The sequence below is a fragment of the Molossus molossus genome, unplaced genomic scaffold (genome assembly GCF_014108415.1).
Source record: "Molossus molossus isolate mMolMol1 unplaced genomic scaffold, mMolMol1.p scaffold_m16_p_23, whole genome shotgun sequence".
NCBI lineage: Eukaryota > Metazoa > Chordata > Mammalia > Chiroptera > Molossidae > Molossus > Molossus molossus.
Genome location: NW_023425359.1, coordinates 12,675,674 through 12,690,403, shown reverse-complemented (window position 1 = coordinate 12,690,403; position 14,730 = coordinate 12,675,674). Strand labels below are relative to the sequence as shown.

Here is a 14,730-nt window from a genome sequence, read left to right as displayed (position 1 = left end):
CTTTGAATTGCTGTGAGTTAGCACACAGTCGTCAATACTATATATAGAAGGATGAATGACACCAAGCTTTCCATTCGAAGCAGCAGGCAGAAGACTAGTGCAGACAGACCGATTCAGACAGTTCGAATGAAAAGTTTTCAGGTAGATGACTGAACCATCGTGGTTTTTCCATATATCAAGGCAGAAGAAAGATTTACTATGTGAATTTTTACGAAACTATTAAGAGTTTTAAACAATAGTGATTTTCTTACACTGGAATATTGATTTACTTTTGCCTGAAAAACTCTTTTACATTCCTAGCTCTTACTGCCTACTTCAGTGCAATCAAGGGACCGAGTAGCCGCCCCTCCAGCACACATGCCCAATTTTCTTTGTGGTTTGACTATGGACTAGGGGACATATATTTAGATTGGCTTAGGTGCAAACAAACAACCTTTAGCAGTAACTATTATTTAGTGATTGAATGGAAATGAAAAATGAGTCATTAAAAGGGAGTGGGGAAAAAAAAAAAGAAAATTTGGAAAACCCAATTCTATCACATGTGTAGAGGTTACTTAAAGCAGCGGTTCTCAACCTGTGGGTCGCAACCCTTTTGGGGGTCGAACAACCCTTTCACAGGGGTTGCCTAAGATATAACAGTAGCAAAATTACAGTTATGAAGTAGCAACGAAAATAATGTTATGGTTGGGGGTCACCACAACACAAGGGACTCTATTATAAAGGGTCACGGCATTAGGAAGTTTGAGAACCACTGATTAAACCCTCTGAAAGTAAGACAGTGTTGTGTCTCCTTTGAGGAGATGGTGTTTATAGGTAAGTAATATAATGGCCATTTGGGAATAAACTAGTGATTCTTACCTTTCTTGGTTCACAGATTCTTTTAAGAAACTGTTAAAAAACTAAGCACATTTACATACACAGGCAAAATTTGCATAAAATTTCAAAGGATTTCTGGAGCCTGAACCATCTTAATGGACCTGCTAGGGTCCACTGTTTTTATAAATAGTATATGTTCATTTATCTTATGGAAATTATATTATAGATATATTGTTTGAATTTTGCTTAGAAAATTTATAAATTATCTAGATTACTTATAAATTATATAAAAGGCCTAGCTGAACTAAATACCTATATGTTTATTAAATACTTCATATGAAAGCCACAATTTAAATAATGTCTCAATGGGGCTTAGGTTGGAATATACTTTTGGAGTGCCATTTCTAAAAGAAAAAGAAAGTATTTTCAAGTAAAGGCTATTCCCTTGTAATGTCAGTCATATGCCACTTCTAGAAGGAAAAGTGAGAAAATAAAAACATTTTTCTTAATGTAATACAGCAAGTGACAAAGTGAGCTGACATGCTTATGAAACTAGGTAAGAGATGGGGTTTGTAAAGGAAGATTAAAATGTCATTTTATCTGAAAGTTTTCACGATTCCCTAGGCTGTCTTTGCCTGTGTATGGAAAGAGGTTCTTCTGGTCCAGATAGCATGCATTTTAAAATAGCTTGTCATAAAAATAATATGTTCCTTTTGAAGTAGTTTCTTAGCCTATGGATGGCACTTGTTTAATTATGGAGTTTAACATGAAAACTGAAGTTAGGGTATAATTTTAATTATAATAATAATAGCCACAGCAGTGTCAATTGCTAATTTAGCTGTGGCTTTGCTATTTTTTTTAAAATGTGTTCTTGAAAGAGAAAGTTTTAATGTCTTTAAGAGGGTGTTTTCTCCTCCTGCTGCCTGTATGGTACACTCCTCCCCCCACAACAGTTGCCAGTAATGACGAATCAGGAATCATGGCTTTACATGAAACAAGCGTCATAACAGGCCTTTCTGTTCATAAATTCTGAACTAGGAAAAGCAAAATTAAAATGACTGAAAGGACAGTGAGACAATATCACTAGGTAGCAAGTTTAATAACATGCAAGACATTTGAAGGCGTTTATTTTGCTCTTTTGTTTTAAAAAACAGAAAAGCTATATTTAGCTTCTCCATTTAGTCAAGTACAGTAGTCCCCCCTCATCTGCAGTTTTTCTTTCCATGATTTCAGTTACCTGTGGTCCAAAAATATTAAATAGAAAATTCCAGAAATAAACAGTGTTTTAAATTGTGTGTTCTGAGTATCGTGAAGAAATTTTGTGCCATCCTGCTTCGTCCTGCCAGAGACACAGATCATCCCTTTGTCCAATGTCTCCCAGCTCTATGTAGGTGTCTTGGTTGCCAGATCGACAGTCGTGGTATCTCAGTGCTTGTTCATGTTGAAGTCATCCTCACTTTAGTTACTAATGGCCCCAATGCTCAAGAATTAGTGATGCTGGCAATTCAGAAATGCCAAAGAGAAGCTGTAAAGTGCGAAGTGAAAAGGTACATGTGTATAGGAAAAGACTTGGTATATATAGAGTTCAGTACTATTCAAAGTTTTAGCTATTCGTTGGGGGTCTTAGAATGTATTTCCCACAGATAAAGGGGAGCTATTGTATGGAGATTTGCCAGGGAAAACATTCTCTCCCTTTCCTGACTAGTGGGAATTGGACCTGTTGACATTTTCAATAGGAGTAGAATGGTCAGATGTTCTGCTTTTTCCTGTCATATTATATAAGCTGATTTAAATGACATGTTTTGGGAAAGTTACCTTTTCTACATTAAATCACTGTTTAGTTGTTCAAACTGTTGATTTTTGAGAGTTAGTTATACATTCTAGATTCTAGTCTTTTATCAAATATATGGTTTGCAAATAGTTTCTCCTAGTCTTTTCATCCTCTTAAGTTTTCTGAAGAGCAAAAGTTTTTAATTTGATGAAGTCCAGTCCATCAATATTTTCTTTCTGGATGGTGCTTTTGGTGTCAAGTCTAAGAGCTCTTTGCCTAGTCCTGGGCCCCAAAGACTTTATTATTTCTGGACTCTATTCTGTTTCATTGATCTTTGTGTCTGCCCCTGTACTAATATCCCACAGGCTTGATCATGGTAACTATGTAATATCTTGAAATGAGGTCGAATGATACTTCTCCCTTACTGTTTTTCATGATTGTTTGAGCTACTCTAGTTCCTTTGCCTTTTCAAATAAAATTTAGAATAATCTGTGTATATCTACAAAAATTCTTGCTGGGAATTTGATGGTAATTACTTTAAACCTTGTATGTCACATTAGGCAGAATTTATGTTTTTACTATGTTGAGTCTTCCAGTCCAAGAACATGATATGTCTTTCCATTTATTTACATCTCCTATGATTTTTCCATCCGCATTTTATAGTTTTTATTATATGAGTTCTATATATGAAAATAAAATACGCGTGGAGTAAGGTTGATGTTAAATTTCAGTGGCAGTCAGTGGAGGAACTGAGGAAGTCATGTAACATCCCAAATGCATGGCAAGGACTTGGTGTGCTCCCTGTTTTTGGAGCCCAAGGTGTGTTGAGTTTTGTTGTGACTGCAAAGGTGAGATGAGCTTTGACTATGGGGTTTCGTGAATGCTGTGGTATGAAGTTTGGACTTTAATCTGTAGTAAATAGGGAGCTATTTAAAGATTCTCAACAGAATAAGAACAAGATTATGATGATTTAGGAAGATAATTCTGCTATTAATGTCAAAGATAGATCAGAAAGTCAAGGGACTGGAGAGAAAGAACCCAACTATGAAGCCATTGCAATAGTCCAGGCAGGAGATATGGAAATGCAAAATCGATCTCTTTCAGAAAGGTCAGAGCCATCTGAAGTGCAGTGAGTGGCAGGTACCTAGTGCTTTTAATCCAAACAGCATTTTCTTTTAGTGATTACAAAGAGATTGAAATTCTGTTATATAGGAGAATAAAATTGGATTTTTGAAAATGAAAGTGCACTGTTTTCACTTAAGGTTTCTAGTCTCTTTTTTAAGTAATAAATATAGGTTGTAATTTTCCTTGAATGATGCAATTTTGAATTGTAAAAGGGCAGTCACTTTATAAGAATTAGTACTTTTTAGCATGAATTGTTCTTCTACAGGAGGCAGTCACTCTTGAGTTATCTGTTTTGTAATTTAAAATTTGAGTTTTGGTGGGTACTGAATGGGTACAGTATTTGTGAATAGCTCAAGTTGAGAAAATTCTACCTGTGTTCATAACACTGAAAGTATGAAGATCTGGGAACTAACCACATGCAAAGGCGGACAAGCTTAAGTACTTTTGGTGATAACTTGCCTACATCAAGCATTAAAGACTTAATCCTAGATTGTAGCTTCTCAAAGTGATTAGCTGCATCCACTCACAAGTGTGATGAATTCTGTGGTGCCAGAAAAAAAAAAAAATACACAAGTCACTCTGTAGGTGACTTGCTGTGGTCACCTGCTTCTGGAGAACCTATTTTCTTGGGGATGCTCTTTTCCCCCCACTTTTAACTCATCCTGAAATTATGGGACCACTTAATGTTCTTAATTTTCTATTCTCTGTAATTTTAAATAGGAAGTAGACATAGATGCACTTATGTCTTTGACTTACTAGAACTTTGTTTTACAAGTATTTGGGAAAATTCAGTGATGGGCATACCAGAGAAATGTTTTAGTTAATACTGTCTTGCCTTACCAGTTAACATGTGCTGTGAAATTATTTCAGTTTTCATTCTTAAAAAAGAGGAAGAAATGTGTGCAGAACTTCCTCAACTCCACTGGAGAAATTACTCACCTGAAGAGATGAGTCCTCTCCTGGCAGCCTATTTGCGTAGCCTCTAGTGAGTCCCTTGACACATTTCCCTTTTCTTATGTGCACAAGCTCTTAATTCAGGTTTGATTAAATAGCAGAATCATAGCTGCAGACTGTCATTGTTCCCTTTGGTCTACTTTGCATAGTGAGCAGGAAGCACATTATGGTGTGAGTTGAAAGGTAATAGCATTGAATGTCAAAAGGTTAGTCCTGTAAAGACAGTGTGACCAAATGAGAAAATATACAACATCACTTTTGGACGTTGAGATCCACCATGCTCAGCTCTGTTCTTAATTTTCATTTTTACTACATTCGATGAATAAGTTTCTTTTTGTCTCAATAAATGTTTCTGTGCAGGTCTTTGTTTTAAAGGTGTCAATTCAGCAATTACCTAGTGAAGCTTTCATGACTGCAAAAGTGAGATGTTTAGAAATACAGGTGCTTTAAGGCATTATTTTTCACTTTGCATATTTACCATGGGCCCTGGTGAGCAAAAATGGGATCAACTTTGGAGCTGACTAATCTAGAGACCTCTTTCATTCCCAGACAGGACAAAGGACAGTGTCTAATACTAACCTACACTGTTTTGATTATGGGATAGGCTCAGAGTGCCTGAGCTTCACTTGAGGGCCAGCTCCACTGTTCACTGTACCATATTGAACAACTTTCTTTTTTCTTTTTTTTTTATCCTCACCCAAGGACATTTTTCCATATTTTGTTCAGATAGAGTGGAAGGGAGAGAGAAAGAGAGAAACATCGACGTGAAAGGGACACATCGAGTGGTTGCCACCCACACGACCCAACCAAGGCCGGGGACAAACTGCAACCGAGGTATGTGCCCTTAGTGGGAACCAAACCCGGGTCTCTCTGGACCGCAGGCCGACGCTCTAACCACTGAGCCAAACTGGCCAGGGCTGAACAACTTTCTTAATTTCTCTGAATTCCAGTTTGCTCATCTGTAAAGGGACATGAGTATATTTGCCCACAGGCTTTTTAAATGAGTGAATAAGATCTTTCAGAGAAAGCACTTAACAATGTTTCTGGCACATAGAAAGCATTCAGATACGATTATTCATTCTTTCCACAAATACATATTGATCACCTACTACACTCCAGGAACTGTTCTGGATGCTGGAATATAAAGCAAACAAAACAGGCAAGGGTTCCTAGTAATGGGGGTAACAATAACAATAATAAATAAGCAAGTTATTTAGCATTCTAGAAATTGATCAGAGCCATGGAACAAAACTGAGCATCATTATAAAGATTGTGAGTGCTGAATTCTAGAATAAATCCAGTTTTAATTAGGGAGTCACTTTAGGCTTCATTGACAAGATGACATTAGAACAGACTTGAAGGTATTTAATGTTAAAATTATTAATTGTACCAAAAAGTGTTTTGCTTTGTGCCTACATTTCTGTTCTTACCACATGTAGTATAATTTGACAGTAATAACAAATACTTAATAGTAATAAAATTTAACCCTAATAACAGAAATTATAATAAACTACATACACACCCACTTAGCTACCTCATCACCTCCTACTTTCATGTCTCCCGTCTTCATGTCTCCCGTCTTCATATCTCTGCCACACTGCAGTGAATTTACAGAGCAGACTAGTTTAAAAATTACTTGTGTACTCAGAAGAGGGGGTGGTGGGGGAAGGGAAGAGATAAACCTCAGAACTTCTCTGCATACACATAACCAATGGACATGGACAACAAAGCCGGGGATGGGGCGGGGGGGGGGGATGGGGAGGAGGGTGTCAATGGGGTAAAAAAGGAGAAACATCTGTAACAAAAATAAAATAAAAAATAAAATAAAATAAAATAAATTACTTGTATAAAAACAAAATAAAGCAGAAAATATACTGAGAATTGTTCTGCAGATTCAGGGTTTCCCACGTGTCTTCTGTCAAATGATTTCGGAAGGAGATCACACTGACACAGCAGTATTTCCGCAAAGACAAAAAGCTCATGCCCTTGCTGTGACCCAGGAGCTGTGGGCTCTCCCTGGAGACCGGCTCCACGGGGCACCTGGGAACAGGACGGCTGCCCTTTCACGTCCTGCTGCTGCGCTCATCTGTTCGTATTGCCCTTTTTAGTCATGATCAGGTGATGAGGTTTTCTTTTTCAGTGATAGCATCAGCTTTTGGTAGGTTTGCCCTTTGCTGTATAAGGCCCACTAAATCAATACCAGCTAACATCACATCCTTCACTAAATTAGCCCTATCAAATAATAGTAGGCTAATTTTTAAGTTAATAATATCGCATGGCCCGAAAATGATATTATAAATATCCAAATGGCTCTTGGCAGAAAAAAGGTTCCCTACCCCTGCTCTATAAAAATATCAAAATCCACTCCGTATGCCCTGGTTGGTTTGGCTCAGCGGTTGGAGCATCAGCCTATGGACCAGAGAGTTCCGCATTCAGTTCCCGCTAGGGGCATGTACCAAAAAAAAAAAATCCACTCCTTAGCTTGGCTCTGCTGTAGCTAAGGTGGTAGCTACCAACTCTATGGGATTCAGTGCCCTCTCTTGATTACATACTCTGCAGTGTCCCCCTTTATTTCTGAAATGAAATGTATAGGTAAATAACTTATAAATGTTACAATTTAAACAATGCTACAATTATAGTATAAATGAAAAAGAAAGGTAATATTTAATGAATTTTATTATGTAAGTACTTGCTTGTGACTATTCCAGGAGATCTAATGAAATAATCACATGTTTGAATCTGCTTGTAATGAGTAAGTTTGGATTAAAGAAAAGTAAAACAACATTCAACTGAGTATTGGCAAAACTTTATATTTGAAACATTGAAATAAGGACTACATAAGTATTCACAGACACACACAGTCACCATAAATATACCATCTGCACATGTAGGTTGGTGCAGGTGTGTTGTAGGGGTAATTTAGACACAGTTGGTGACATGATTTTCAAAAAAGGTGAACTGCTGTTGGTACAGTTCCAATCTAAACTAAGTATAATTTTTCCTCAGTTCATATTCAAGGAAGTTGCAAACTTTGAAAATTCAGTATATATTAAAATATGCAAGAGATACTTTGTAAGTAAAGTGGAGTTGGGCTCTAAATTTAGACCATTAGAAACAGAACTTTTTCATGTACAAGAAAGTACTGTGGCACATTCTAAAGATTTGCAGGAAGCAGAATAATTTTGTTATCCAATATTGTCCTGGCTAGCATGCTTGGTTCCAGCCTACCAAATGCCACTGTGTTATTAAAAACACCGCAAATGGCCCCTTAGGGTAGTACCCCTCCCACTGAGAACTTGTGGTCTAGAGTTCTTCTGTACTGTGGTGCCCACGTGAGGTCCTAGGCAAGCGCTGCAGTGCTCTGCTGCTCCGTGACTCAGCTACACCATGTGTGAGTGCCCCTGAGAGCTCTGGACCTGTTCTGCTTGGAGCACTTTCCAGATGGCTGGCTGACAGCTTCTGCGGATACTGAAATGTCTTCAGGTGGCTTCCAATTCTCCAAATTCCCCAGTCTCTTTCTGCAGATACATTCTCAAAGGCTACTGTGTGTAAAAGGGATCGTGTGGACAGGCAGTTGTCAGTCCTTTTACCTCCTTTCTGATGACGGGACTGTTCATTGTTGTTGGGGGTTGATTGGCTGTGTTCCTTTCTATTGCCATCTAAGTTTCAGGGCTATTGATTGACATTTTTCTGTTCTTCAGGATCCCAGTCACCACTTCTGATCGTAGTCATCATCACTATTGTTGCTCTCTTTCTTTTGTTCCTCGTAGCTCTACCAAAGTGTCCTTTATGGTATATCACCACTTCATCAGGATATTTCTTTCCTTCTAATTCATCAGTTATGGTCTTCAGCTGTACTTTTAAAATTGTTGTATACTCAATGATTGCTCCCTTAATACTAGTTTTTTTAAAAAAAATTGTTTTGTTTTTTTTGTTTACTCCTTTTTTGGCCTGTCTATACCAGAAGCAAGAGATAGCTGAAAGACATGATTCTGGAAAGCCCTAGTTTCTTTGTCATAGAAACCTATCAGATGTAGTATGGTTATCATATTTAACACATAGGTACATAGGGACCTTGTCTTTAATTTGACATGAACAATCAGTGTATATTCCTAAGATAAGAGTAAAAGGGTAAAAATTGTGTTCTAGTGGTTTAAGTTATATTTATTATAGTTTTTTTTTAAATTGAGAATTGCATGTAGATTCTACTTTAATAGATGGAGTACTAAAGAAAATTATCCAAGTTTTTAAATATGCTGTCACCAGCATCATTACTGACTAGAATAAAGTTCCATAATTGTTGACATATCAGAAACCCATTAAGGGAAACATGATCAGATTTTGTTTTAAGTAGAAGATCATATTCCACGGCAGTGCCATGGGTGGCCTGGGCTGAGGCCTGTTTAGGTCGCAGTGTGTGCCCATAAGATATATTCTAGCCTGAAGCATCGCATCCAGTTGTTTTCCCTTTTAAACTATGCTATTTTTGTGTCTCTCTAGCACTTACGTCATCTGCCTTATGTTATAGTTAGTCTTTAATTTATCCATCACCCTCATTAGATTGAAAGCCCTAGGGACAGTCTTATGCATTTGTGCACTTATATTGCCTAGTACAGTATATTACATTTAATAGGTGATCAATACATGTTAGGAATTGGGCTCTACTCAAAGTTTATCTTCATATTTGTGCATAACATTTTTAAACTTTATGCCATTTTATTAAGTGCCTTCAAATAATTTTAGACGCTGAGTCAGCTGATACAGCTTTTTAAAAAGCTCGTAGAAAATATAAATATTTTTTTTTTTTAGCCAGGCCTGTGTGGCTCAGTGGATTGAGCATCATCCTATGGACTGAAAGGTCCTTGTTTGATTCCTGGTCAAGGCACGTGCCCAGGTTACGCCCAGGTCATGAGCTTGTTGCCCAGTAGGGGGTGTGCATGAGGCAGCCCATCCATGTTTCTGTCTCTCCCTTCCTCTCTCTCTAAAAAATCAATCAAAACATTTTTAAAGGGGAAAAAAAAAAAAAAGACAAGGAAATGAAAACCTTGTGGAATGATAGATTTAAGCTGGAAAGAATTTTTAAAAAATTCACCTTAGCCAACTTCACTTGTAACAAATGGGAAAACAGAAACCTGGGAAGGTTAGTGACTTACCCAAATAAAGAGCTGGTTAGTAACAGTACTAAGACTAGAATTCAGATGAAAGTACCTTAGAGAAAGATTGTTTTACTTATTTGAATTGCTTTCACAATGAGAGTAGTAGGGCAATTTATCATTAATTCAACAAATGTTGGCTATTTGTTGCACACAAAGTATGGTATAAAGCCTCAGCAGTGAGGTATATACAAAGACAAATAAAAAATTCATTCTGGCCCTGGCCAGTTTGGCTCAGCAGTTGGAGCGTCGGCCTGTGGTCCAGAGAGACCCAGGTTCGATTCCTGCTAAGGGCACGTACCTCGGTTGCAGTTTGTTTCCGGCCCTGGCTGGTTGTGCAGGTGGCAGCCACTCAGTGTGTCCCTTTCACATCGATGTTTCTCTCTCTCCCTTCCACTCTATCTTAACAAAAAAGTGGAAAAATGTCCTCGGGTGAGGATAAAAAAAAAAAAAATTATTCTGAAAGGGATCTTGAATGGAAAGTGTTAAACATAAAGAAAATGAAACATATTTGTAGATGAACAGAGTGACAGGGTAGTGACAGGGATGGCCGAGGTGGCAGCCTGAAGCTGTGATAAGAACGAGAGCTGATTACAGCATGGGCTTGTTCCAACCTTGGTGTTGGGGATGCTATTATTTTCATAGTTCCTTTGATACTTCATAGTTCCTATATAAAATCAAACATTCTTAGAAAAAAAATTGAGAGAATGTGAAAACATGCATTTCTCTGTGATGGTTTAATTAAATCTTCTGCACTTAGTATATACTAACTATGCAAAATAATAAGAGCATGTGATAGAATTTTTAATTGCTTCAGTTTTTGTTTTTTTTTAAAACAGGCTTAATTTACTTTATTTTTCCTGTATAAGTTATGTAGCTTCAGTTTGGGGAAATTAGAATTTTACAGCACAGGACTTCAGCTACTGGGATGCCCTTCCTCTGTCTGGGCCAGGGTGGGGAACGTCTGGCCTGCAGGCCATATAAGGCCTGTGAAATGAATACCAGCTAACATCACACTCCTCACCAAATTAGCCAGCCCAAATACAGCAGGCTCATTTTCAAGTTGATAATTTTGTATGGCTCTCGAATGATGTTATAAATATCCAAATGGCCCTTGGCAGAAAAAGGGTTCCCCACCCCTGGCAGGCCCTGGAATGCCTGCACCATGAAGTTCTCTTTACTTTTGCATTGCTTTGAACACATTCAGGTCCAGGTATCATCTGACAGGTGTTCTGGTCCTTCACAATTTCAGATTTCTGTAGTTTGGAACACCATTGTTGACTAGAGTTCAATTTTTGGTGAGAGAACAGGGTAAGAGAGGAAAATTTATCCCTTTCATCTTTCTCTTTTGTTGCACTTCACTGAGTGTTAGAGAAATGATGTTCTCTGGAAATCACAGTAAAAGTAAAAAAAACAAAAAAAAAACCCCAAAGCACGTTTTACTTTAAAAGAAACTTTCTGTAAATAATTTCCATGATCTGCTCGGCCGGTGGCTCAGTGGTTGAGCATCGACGCATGCACTGGGAGGTCACCCGTGGGATTCTCGGTCCGGGCACATGCCCAGGTTGTGGGCCTGATCCCTGGTGGGGTGTGTGCAGGAGGTGGCCAGTCGATGTTCTCTCTCATCGATATATATCTCTCTCTCTCCCTCTCCCTTCCTCGCTCTCTAAAAATCAATATAGAAAAAAAATATTTAATAAATTTCATGATCTATGGATTTTAAATTATGCCTCCTTTGGGGACTGTAGGATTTGTCTGAAGTTACTAATTGCTATACTCCACATTGTGTTTTTGGTATGGATATAAAAATAGTCCTATATAGGAGGGCCATGTTTGCCTGATTTCCTTGGTTAGGCCATCAGCTGAGTTTGGCCTGGTCACCACACATACTGCCCCGAGCTCCAGCTGTGTTATAAAGTTATGAGAAGAACCACCTGGAGTTCAGTGAAAAGGTTCAGCTAGCAAGCAGTTCAATGAAACGTCCTTTAGTCAAGTATGTGTTTTTTTTTCATTAATGAGTTGGTGCATTTTTGAAAATTACTTGGCAACTGGGAATATTTCATTAACATGTAATAGGATTAATATTTAGTGAATCATTTTTGAAATAGATGACAGGTGTTTGGAGCCTTAGCAATTTATCCTTTGGCAGCAGTTTTCAAAATTCTCAGTACTGTCATATGTGAATTCCCTTCCAGAGGGTGAATGTGTATATAGTCTTGATACTGGGTCTACCTGAGTCAATAAAATAGTGAAAATTAAGTTTCTTTTATTTCTCTCTGTGGTAGTAGTCTTTTCTTCCCCATTCTACAAAGTTGGTTTATTTTTGAAAGTTGAGAGAATAAACGGGATTTTCACTTGAAATTGGAAATTGTTGTAGTATCACTGTAGCTCATTGCAAGTGGTGTACATTATATAAAGAGAATATAGGCGCTGTGTTGACTGGAGTTTTACTCTGAACACAGAGCATTTTAATGAGCTTGCAGTGTCTTGTTTCATTAGAAATCTGTTAGGAAATCTCTGTTGAGTTGTTATGCTCCTGTCGTGGGTGCTGTTCCCAGATGCCATCATTAACACTGTGTTCTTGATCCCAGAATGACATCATTGATGACTCACTTTAGGGCCAGTTTCCAGAATACATTCTTCCTGCTTCCTACAGCAGTCATTTTGTAGTTACTGCCCTATGGGGCAAGTCTTTAGCCTTCACTAAAAGAGTCTGGTATTAGCTGCTAATGATTTTAAAATATGAAAGAAAAATAATCAACAATGATACTTGTCTGGGAATAAACTGAAAATTAAATATCGAGACCAAAAAGTACATTGTAGCCCAGGTCAGCCTCTATTTATTTTAACAAATGTGTTTGGATGAATTTTGTACTGTTTCATTTTTTAAAGATTATAATTAATGTGAACAATAATTAGGAAAGTGGTTGTCCTTGGAAAAATGGGAGTGGTTTAGAAATTCATGGTAATCTGCCATTCTGGATCTCACAGGCTAGCAGGAGAGCAAATGTGTAAACAGCTAACCCTAGAACATTATTTAGTGGTATGCACAGAGTGTTCTGGAAGCACACAGGAGGGAGAGGTTGGGTTGAGGATAATGATTTCACAGAACAAGTCACATTTAGGCTTGGCTGACCTGTGATCCATTATTTATACTTCAGAATATTGGCCGTTCAGTTCAGGACATGAGCCAGGCACTCTGCCAAATGCTAAGGAAATAGAGATGAGCATGGCATCTCCCCCGCTCTCAAGAGCAGGGATTGTAGAAGACAGGTACATAAACAGATGATTAAGACCCAATAGGTAGAGCTGTGAACGGGATACTTGTGGAGGGAGAGGAGAGAGATAGGAGACCCTCACTTGGGGAAGAGAGGGCCAGCAAAGACCAAACAGGAATGACCCTTGAATTTAGGACAGGGGAGTAGGAATCTAGTGAGCCAGAAGTGGGTGGGTTGAGGTCTGGTTTTAGGCAGAGGAATCTGAGCTAGGAAAATTAAGGGCATGGTAAGGAATAGCATTTTCAGGAAAAATGATATAGTGTTTGACAGATAAAGCTGGAAAGGCAGCAGGGTTTGACATGTCTGATGGGTGATACAGAGTCATTCAAGAGTGAGTGTAGCTCTGGCTGGTATGGTTCGGTGGTTAGAGCATCAGCCCATGCACTGAAGGGTCTCAGGTTTGATTCCTCAAGAGCATGTACCTGGGTTACTGGTTCAATCCCTGGCCCCAGTTGGGGCACGCGCAGGAGGCAACCAATCGGTGTGTCTCTCTCACATCGATGTTTCTCTGTCTCTCTCTCCCTTCCTTCCCTCCCACTCCCTCTAAAAATCAATGGAAAAAATATCCTTGGGTGAGGATTAACAACAACAATAGAGTGTATTAGTGAGAACTAATATTTAGCTGCAAGAACAGAGACCCAATCACAGTGGAGTACGTACAGGAGTTTAGTCTTTCATGTCAAAGAAACCTGGAGGTAAGTATTCCAGGGCTGGCCTAAGAGCTTCGAAAAGTCCTCAGAAGTTTGGCTCAGTTTGTCTTTTGGTTGGGTTGCTCCTGCTTTTTATCATCAGGCCCTGCATGGTTCAAAGTGGCTGTTGGAGCATTATTTCTGTGTTGAGGAGGAAGGAAGGAAGGTAGAAAAGCCAAAGAGGGCACATACCCCATGCCTGTAAGTAACCCTCCCTGAAATTTCACACCAGACTTCTATTTCACACACATTTTTTCAAAAGTAAAGGTCACTTATTAAGGAAAAAGAGAGAACGGGTGTTGAGAGTAACTGGTGTTCTCTGTCACCTGGAGGAATGCCACTAGATTTGGCTTTATAAGGATTTCCCTGGCAGAGCATGGAGGATTTGCAAAGGGGTGGGGGTTGAAACCAGCATGAAATTAACAGAAGTAGGTAGGTACTCCACATTCTGTTCCTTTGTGTACTGTTTCCCATCACTGGCATTCTTCAGTAGGCATAAGTGATCGTTCTAGCCTGACTCATTTGATCCCACATGATGTCTGCACGAATCACTCCAGATGGGATTTAATGTAGGCTTCTCGGGTGTCTCTCTGAGTCTTCAATGCATTTGAGATGCAGGATGGAGTTGAATTATATCCCTGTGACTTAGTTTTTTGGAGGACCTTCTACTTGGAAAAAAATCTCATCATCTTCTTTTAAGATAATATTTGCCCTTTGAATGGCCTATAGGGTAGCACTAATGACGTCTTTTGCTTCTTTTTAAATTTTTGTCTAACATCTGAATTTTGGAAAAATAAAAGGTAGAGTTCACCTACTTTCCCCCTTAATTTTATCTTCTATTGTATATTTAAAATAATTATTTGTAAAATTTTGTAGTGCTTTGGGTTTATAAACTTGGTTACAGATAATGTATAGATGTTTTCAGAACCATATACTGTACTTGT

General features: G+C 38.4%; 1 protein-coding gene across 7 annotated transcripts in view; it reads left to right on the top strand.

Moving 5' to 3' along the window:
• SMYD3 (SET and MYND domain containing 3) overlaps positions 1–14,730 on the top strand; it is a 552,423-nt gene that overhangs the window by 273,086 nt on the left and 264,607 nt on the right. The window contains exon 1 of one of the 7 annotated variants that reach the window (XM_036277716.1): positions 7,988–8,149. The exons of 5 other annotated variants lie outside the window; for them this stretch is intronic. The gene's annotated coding sequence lies outside the window, so the exon portion shown is untranslated. Of the gene's footprint in view, positions 1–7,987; positions 8,150–14,730 lie in introns of those variants that run through there. One more of the 7 variants, XM_036277713.1, reaches the window with a different exon arrangement.